General features: G+C 43.8%; 1 pseudogene; it reads left to right on the top strand.

Moving 5' to 3' along the window:
• The first annotated feature begins 200 nt into the window (after positions 1-200).
• Positions 201-6,514, top strand: LOC122097716 (annotated as a pseudogene).
• The last annotated feature ends 388 nt before the right edge of the window (positions 6,515-6,902 follow it).

The following is a 6,902-nucleotide window of genomic DNA, read 5'->3' as shown; positions in this document are numbered from 1 at the left end:
ATCTGAGGAATGAGGTTCAAAGCCAGCCTGTGTAGGGAAGTTCATGAGACTCATCACTAATTAGGAGCCCAAATATCTGGCAGTGAAACTGTGGCCTAAGTTCTGCTCTTGACTAAAAATCAAACAAACAAGAAAAAATAAACAAACAGAAAAAGTGACTGAGCCAGTCACTGAGATCAAGCCCAAGACCAGCACAAAAGATGGAGGAGGAAGAGAAGCCATCTTCCATACTAGAATCCGCAGTCCGCACCCCCATAGAGAGTTCTCAGAGGGCTGGAGCTGACTCCTCTATGTAAGTGTCAAAGAGCAGAAATGGAGAAAATGAGCATTTCTGGTGAAAGGAGCACTGGTGCAACAGCAAGCTGGGGCAAAAGGGAAAGGCTCCAGCTTGGCATTGCCAATTGCACAGCAGTTATCCCAGGCGTTTTTATGGCTGAGGCCTCTGGACATCTCCAAGGCAGAATATCTCTATTTTAGATTATAAAAAATACTGTGATACTTCATGAGCTGAAACCTTTAAAATGGAGATATTTGATAACTATTTTCCTATACACAAAGATGATATCTACTGCTCATTTAAAAACAAATCCAAGGAAAGAAATATAATTGCAATGGGAGAGTGCTTGCCTTACATGCATGATGTCCTGGGTTCCATCTAAAGCACTGGAGAAAAAAAATGAGAAAACATGGAAAAACCGCCCAGAGTTATCAGAGCATAAAAAGAGCATGTCTGTGCAATGGAGGCAAAGTCTCTCTCCCAGAGAAGTTGTCTTTTACTTTGGCGTTGAGCTGTCCTGTGTGCAGGCTCCTTGACATCATATCATGGCCCATCGCCCCTGGAACAATAAACACTGTGATGAGGTGACTCTACCCCAGAGGTAGGTACCAAAATTATAACCTACTCAGAAGGACTAAAGAATGCATAAAGATCTTGGGTTGGCTTTGTGGAGCTTCGGACTAGGCCTGGGGAGTGATATGACCTGCAGACTGTCCAATGGTCTTGAGAGACATATAGTTCATTCCTAAAGACACCTCATTAATACTTACATAACCCACATCAACTAGTGCCTTCCCTCCCATGGGCCTGTCTTGTCTAGCAAGGGTTTTGATGGTCTTTTCCTTCAATAAAGTTATGCTGTCTTACCTCTTCCTTTTTGTCTGTAGACTCTTTCCTCAAACAAAGGAGACAAAGGACCTGATCCAGGTGTTACATTTTATTTTTCTTGTCAGTCGAAAGGCTTGAACTCAGGACCTAGACACTGTCCCTCGTGGCTAGTGCTTTTCCACTTTGAGCCACAGGACCACTTCTGGTTTTCTGGTGGTTATTTGGAGATAAATCTCAAACTTTTCTACCTGGGCTGGATTGAAACTCTGATGTTCAGACCTCAGCGTCCTAAATAGCTAGGATTACAGGTGTGTGAGCCACCAGTGCTGGACAAATGGTTGTGTGTGTGTCTGTGTGTGTGTGTGTGTGTGTGTGTGTGTGTGTGTGTTGGTCCTAAGGCTTAAATTAATGCCTAAACGTTGACTTGGATTTTTTATTTTTTTTGCTGTAGATTAGTGCTCTACCACTTCAGTCATAGCTCTACTTCGGGATTTTTGGTGGTTAATTAGGGATAAGAATGTCACTGAATTTTCTTGCCTGGACTGGCCTTGAACTTAGATCCTCAGATCTTAGTCTGCTGAGTATCAAGAAATACCAGCTAGAGCCACCACCACCACAGCTGAGTATTGTATTTTCTTCCATTCTCTGCTAATTCATGATAAAGAGGCTCTTTCCTAAATTCCCATAGATTTTAGAGTGCTGTGTGGAACACCAGCTATGCACAAGTAATGAAAGCTGAAAATCTCAATGGGAAAATGGTGCCCTTCTATGGAAATTCTGCATCATTCACTATAGTACTGAGCAGTCCCATATGCAGACACTATACATCCCATCACCATGGCACTGAGCAGTCTTGTGAACAGAGCCATAGACATTGGATCAATATGGCCCTGAGCAGTCCTGTGTGTAGACCCAAAAGATATCAAATAACCATGACCTTGATAGTTAAGCATGTGACCCCTACATTAGGATAAAAACCCAACAGTGAAGACTTTCATAGGGGAGGCTCTACATGAGGGATGTGTTTATTAGAGGAAAGTGGCTGCTAACAGATCTGAAGTGGGTGGGTGACATGGTGGAGTAGGGTCTTGGAAAGCCTCTACTGGGAGGTATGTGTCCATGGTGTCTTCAAGGAGCAGATGTGTCAGTGTTAGGGAAGAAATGACTAAAAGAAGGATTCAGCTTGTTTCCCCTGTGGTCTATGGAATTCATTTACTAGGAACAATCAGGATATAATCTGTGTATGAGAAACAAAGGTTTCACCTATCATCTACTCAATGCATGGGGATGAGACTCTGGTCCAGGGAAACCTTGTGCTGAGTGGCTGACATCACTAAGTCACACATCTGTGAGTACCCTTCATGTTTGCAGACTCAACACCTAGGTATACGATGTGTGTTTGAAACAAACGCATTCCCGGTGTGTCCCTTGGGCACTGATGATACTCTAGCACAGGTTTGGTGGCAACACAAAAAGAGCTCAAGATAAAAGCATTCAGGATCCACCAGCTTTGGTGCCCAGGAAGTTGAAAAAAAGGTCAGTTTGAAGCAGGCCATCATGTTGATACTGAAAACCTAATAACTGAATCACATCTTTTGTCTCTATGATCTCAAAGAATGAGTTCATGGATATAGAGGGAAGAATAAAACAGCAATGATATATTGAAGAAGAGAATATCAAATGTCTTGCTAGACAGGAGGGGTCCTAAGGGAAGGTACTTACTGGGATGCTTTGTACAGGGTTTTATTGTCTGTAGGAGAGAGCTATGTGACTCTCAAGGTCATAGGTCAGTCTGTGGCCATATCCATCCCAGACCCAATCAGAGATGTCACACAGCCTGTATGAGATATCTGCATCCTTTAGCCCTTTTAATGGATGTCTGGTCCAGCAGACACCTGTGAGGCTCAATCAGGTCACTGTTCACATGGAAGTCTACTAGTGGCTCAATTGATAGAGCTTCTCTTTGAGCTTTGTGTTGTGTGTTGTGTGTGTGTGTGTGTGTGTGTGTGTGTGTGTGTGTGTGTGTGTATGTGTGTGGTTAATTGGAAATAGGTGTTCCAAGAAGTTTCCTTCCCTTCTGGTCTAACACTGAACCATGATCCTCAGATCTCAGCCTCATGATTAGCTAGGATTACAGATGTGATCCATAAACAAAGGGCTGAAAAAGTAGTCTTTTAATAAATTCATTTAAAGGAAGTATGAAAACAGCACCATTACTTAAAATTCAATCACCCCTCAGTATCCTCATGGAATGGGCTCGAGGACCCCCACCAATAACAACATCTTCACACACTCAAGTTCTTTATATAAAATAGTATTTGTATAGAACCTACAAATAATCTGCCACACACATTCAAGTGTCTCTACATGACATCATACTTACTAACAGGTACATGCTATGTAGCCAGTGGTTTTACTATAGAGTACAGTACAAGTATATGAGAAGAAAACAGTGTATAATTATTTCCCTTGACAAGCCACATTTGGTGGAATGTACAGTGTTGGCATGTGCAGAGACAATAGCAGGTGAATTAAAGGTGAACCTGAAGATGAAAACTGGCAGGAATGGAGACGAGAAACATGCGAGGAGGTGGAGAAGGAATGGGTTAAGGCCTGAGGCATTTGGAACTTGCGGACTGGAGAAGAGGAGCCAGTGGCCCAATTAACAGTACTGGGGAAGGAAAAGGGATGAAGAGGAAGGATTAATTCACATATATTTGTTCTTATCCTGTCAAGATTTATTTAGCTTCCTTCAGAATTGAAGTTCTAAGAGAATTATCAGAATTCTCAAGTCCATTCCTTACTAAGTCAGAAATGGATTTCATCTCACAACAAGATGGTAATCACAAAAATATTCAACATCTCCATGGAAGTTTTAAAGGGTAATATCAATCAATGACTTGAATTACCTTGACAAGGAAGACACCTGTAAGGGTTTATGGGTGAGTAACTTTAAAAACTCTAACAATGACAACTGGCTCTTAACAGCCCAACACTCATCATGAAGCAAGGAGCTCTTCCTTCAATGTTGTCTTTTCCATTTTTTGTGAAGCAAGATTACCATATTGTTCCTCTGTAATTTAAGAGACAGTGTCGAGAAAGAGAATGTATAAGTTTGAATCACCTCTTGATGACAAGAAAGCTGAAGCAATTTGATTGTCTCATGACTGTCTCATTGACCAAGGGGCAAAAAGGGTAGTCACAGTTGAGTGGCATTTTCCATCCACACTCCAAATGCATTTCTACTTTCTTCTGCCTGTTCTGAATCCACATAAGCTAGCTTATATTGACAGCATCAGTAAAGACTGACTAGCCCCGGAGGATTGGCAGGGATGGGATGGTGTGCAAAAGGCGGAAGTGACCAGGAGGCCTGAAAAGAAGGGAGGGCTGAAGTGAGAGAACCACTGCTAATCCCTCTTCAAAAAATCCCTCAATGGCTGAACCAATCTTTTCTGTTTCTATGTCTCAAATGCTGTAATTTCTGTAATGAATGCTGAGAGTCATTAAAATCATAAGCTCTGCCCCTAAGTTTCTTGTCAATTATAGGCCTACGTCAACTCTTGTCCCCACAGGCAAAAAATATGTTCCTCGGGCCACCATGGTGGACCTAGAGCCTGGAACCTTAGACTCAGTGAGATCAGGACCATTTGGCCAAAGCTTCAGGCCAGACAACTTCATATTTGGTATGTCATCATGGTCTATGGGTCCTAACATCCAGGCACTCCAGTGCTGGGCTGAGCCTTTATACACCTAGATATTGTCCTCAGCTAACCCACCTATTCCAGTCCACTGGAGTCATGCCCCTGGCCACTCAGACAGCTCAGATCAGTGCCACTCTTCAAGCACTCTATGATAAAGTAGCCTCTAAAGGGAAAGATCAGCAATCAGGGAAAGCCTCCAACAAGGTTTCAGCGCTGCTGGTCATTTCAAAGTCCCGGCAATAACAGAGAACTACTTCAGGACACCAGAAATCAAAGCACAGCTATGTGTGAGCAAGGTGCAGACAAGTGCTTGCAGCTTAGCTTTCCTATGATCACACTGTGCTCCTGTCCCTCCTGTGAAAATAACTACATTTCCAGTATTGAGGCAGGCTCTGTTCTTCATTTCTACAAGTAGTTGATTTGGGTTAAAATGTATCTTCCTCCACATTGTCTTTATTTCTTTAGAACCTGGGTGATTTGTAGGGTCCCAGATACATTGAAAACATTTCCTTTATTTCACCAAAGTTATCTAAAGTAAAAGCAAAGGTTGGCTCAGAAGAGTCCTATTGTCTTCACAATACAAATGTCACAGTAAATATTCTTGGAGTGTGTGTCTCATCATGTCTGATAGGCCAGAGCGGGGCAGCCAATAACTGGGCCAAGGGCTACTACACAGAGGAAGCCAAGATGGTGGAGCCGGTACTGGATGTGGTGAGGCGGAAGTCAGAAAGGTGTGACTGTCTACAGGGTTTCTAGCTGGCCCACTCCTTGGGAGGTGGGACCAGGTCAAGTATGGGCACCCTGATTCTCAACAATATTCAAGAAGGGTACCCAAACCGCATCATGAACACCTTCAGTGTCATGCCCTCCCTGAAGGTGTCAAACACAGTGCTGGAGCCCTACAACACGATCTTCTCTGTCCACCAGCTGGTGGAAAATGCAGATGAAACTTTCTGCATCGACAACGAGGTCCTGTACAACATCTGCTTCTGTAACTTGAAGCTGCCCATGCCCAACTATGGCGACCTGAACTACCTGGTGTCAGCCACCAACAGCGGGGTTACCACCTGCCTGTGCTTCCCTGGCCAGCTGAATGCAGACCTGCACAAGCTGGCCTTGAATCTGATGCTCTTTCCCGCCTGCACTTCTTCATGCCTGGCTTTGTGCCCCTGACCAGCCGTGCCAGCCAGCAGTACCATGCTCTCTCAGTGCCCGAGCTTCACCCAGCAGATATTTGACGCTAAGAACTTGATGGTCACCTGTGATCTCCGCCATGGCTGCTACCTGACAGCAGCTGCCATCTTCCGAGGCTGCATGTCCATGAAGAGGTGGATGAGCAGATGCTCAACGTGCAGAACAAGAACAGCAGCTATGTTGGAGACTGGATCCCCAACAATGTGAAGACGGCTGTGTATGACATCGCCCCTTCCCTCCCCCCCCTCCACATGGACTCACGATGTCGGCCACCTTCATCGGCAACAATATGGCCATCTAGGATCCCTTCAAGTGCATCTCAGAGCAGTTCAGTGCCATGTTCCAGTGCAATGCATTCTTGCACTGGTACATAGGTAAGGGCATAGATGAAATGGAGCTCACTGAAGCTGACAGCAATATCAATGACCTGGTGTCCGAGTACCAGCAGTGCCAAGATGCTACTGCTGATGAACAGGGGGAATTTGAAGAAGACTTGGTGGAGGAACTAGTTTAAGACTTCCCATTGCTAGCAGTGCAACAGGAGTGTCAGAGCCTGCCTACTTCTCAAATTAATGGTGCTTTCCTGAGCTCCTGTCGTCCTGCAGTGGGATTCTTGCTGTGTATCATTATGCACAGCCTTTCCTGTCAGGAACTCACGGGTGGTGAATGTAAAAATACAGATTACTTTTAAATATGATTGTATGAAAGCCTTATTTATATAAATAAAGAAGTATACATTTTATACTCTTAGTCCTTATTCTTCTTAAGAATCCCTTTTATTCTTTCAATGTATTTGAAATATAAAGTTGGCCAGCAGGATTTAATCTTAGCAATATAGGACTGGTGCTCAAGAGGAGTTTCAAATTCATGGTGTTCCTGCTATTTTGAAGAGGAGGATGACA

This window comes from Dipodomys spectabilis, unplaced genomic scaffold (genome assembly GCF_019054845.1).
Source record: "Dipodomys spectabilis isolate Male_0828 unplaced genomic scaffold, ASM1905484v1 ptg000428l, whole genome shotgun sequence".
Classification (NCBI taxonomy): domain Eukaryota; kingdom Metazoa; phylum Chordata; class Mammalia; order Rodentia; family Heteromyidae; genus Dipodomys; species Dipodomys spectabilis.
Note: the sequence above shows the minus strand (reverse complement) of the source record. Positions and strands in the feature narration are given on the sequence as shown.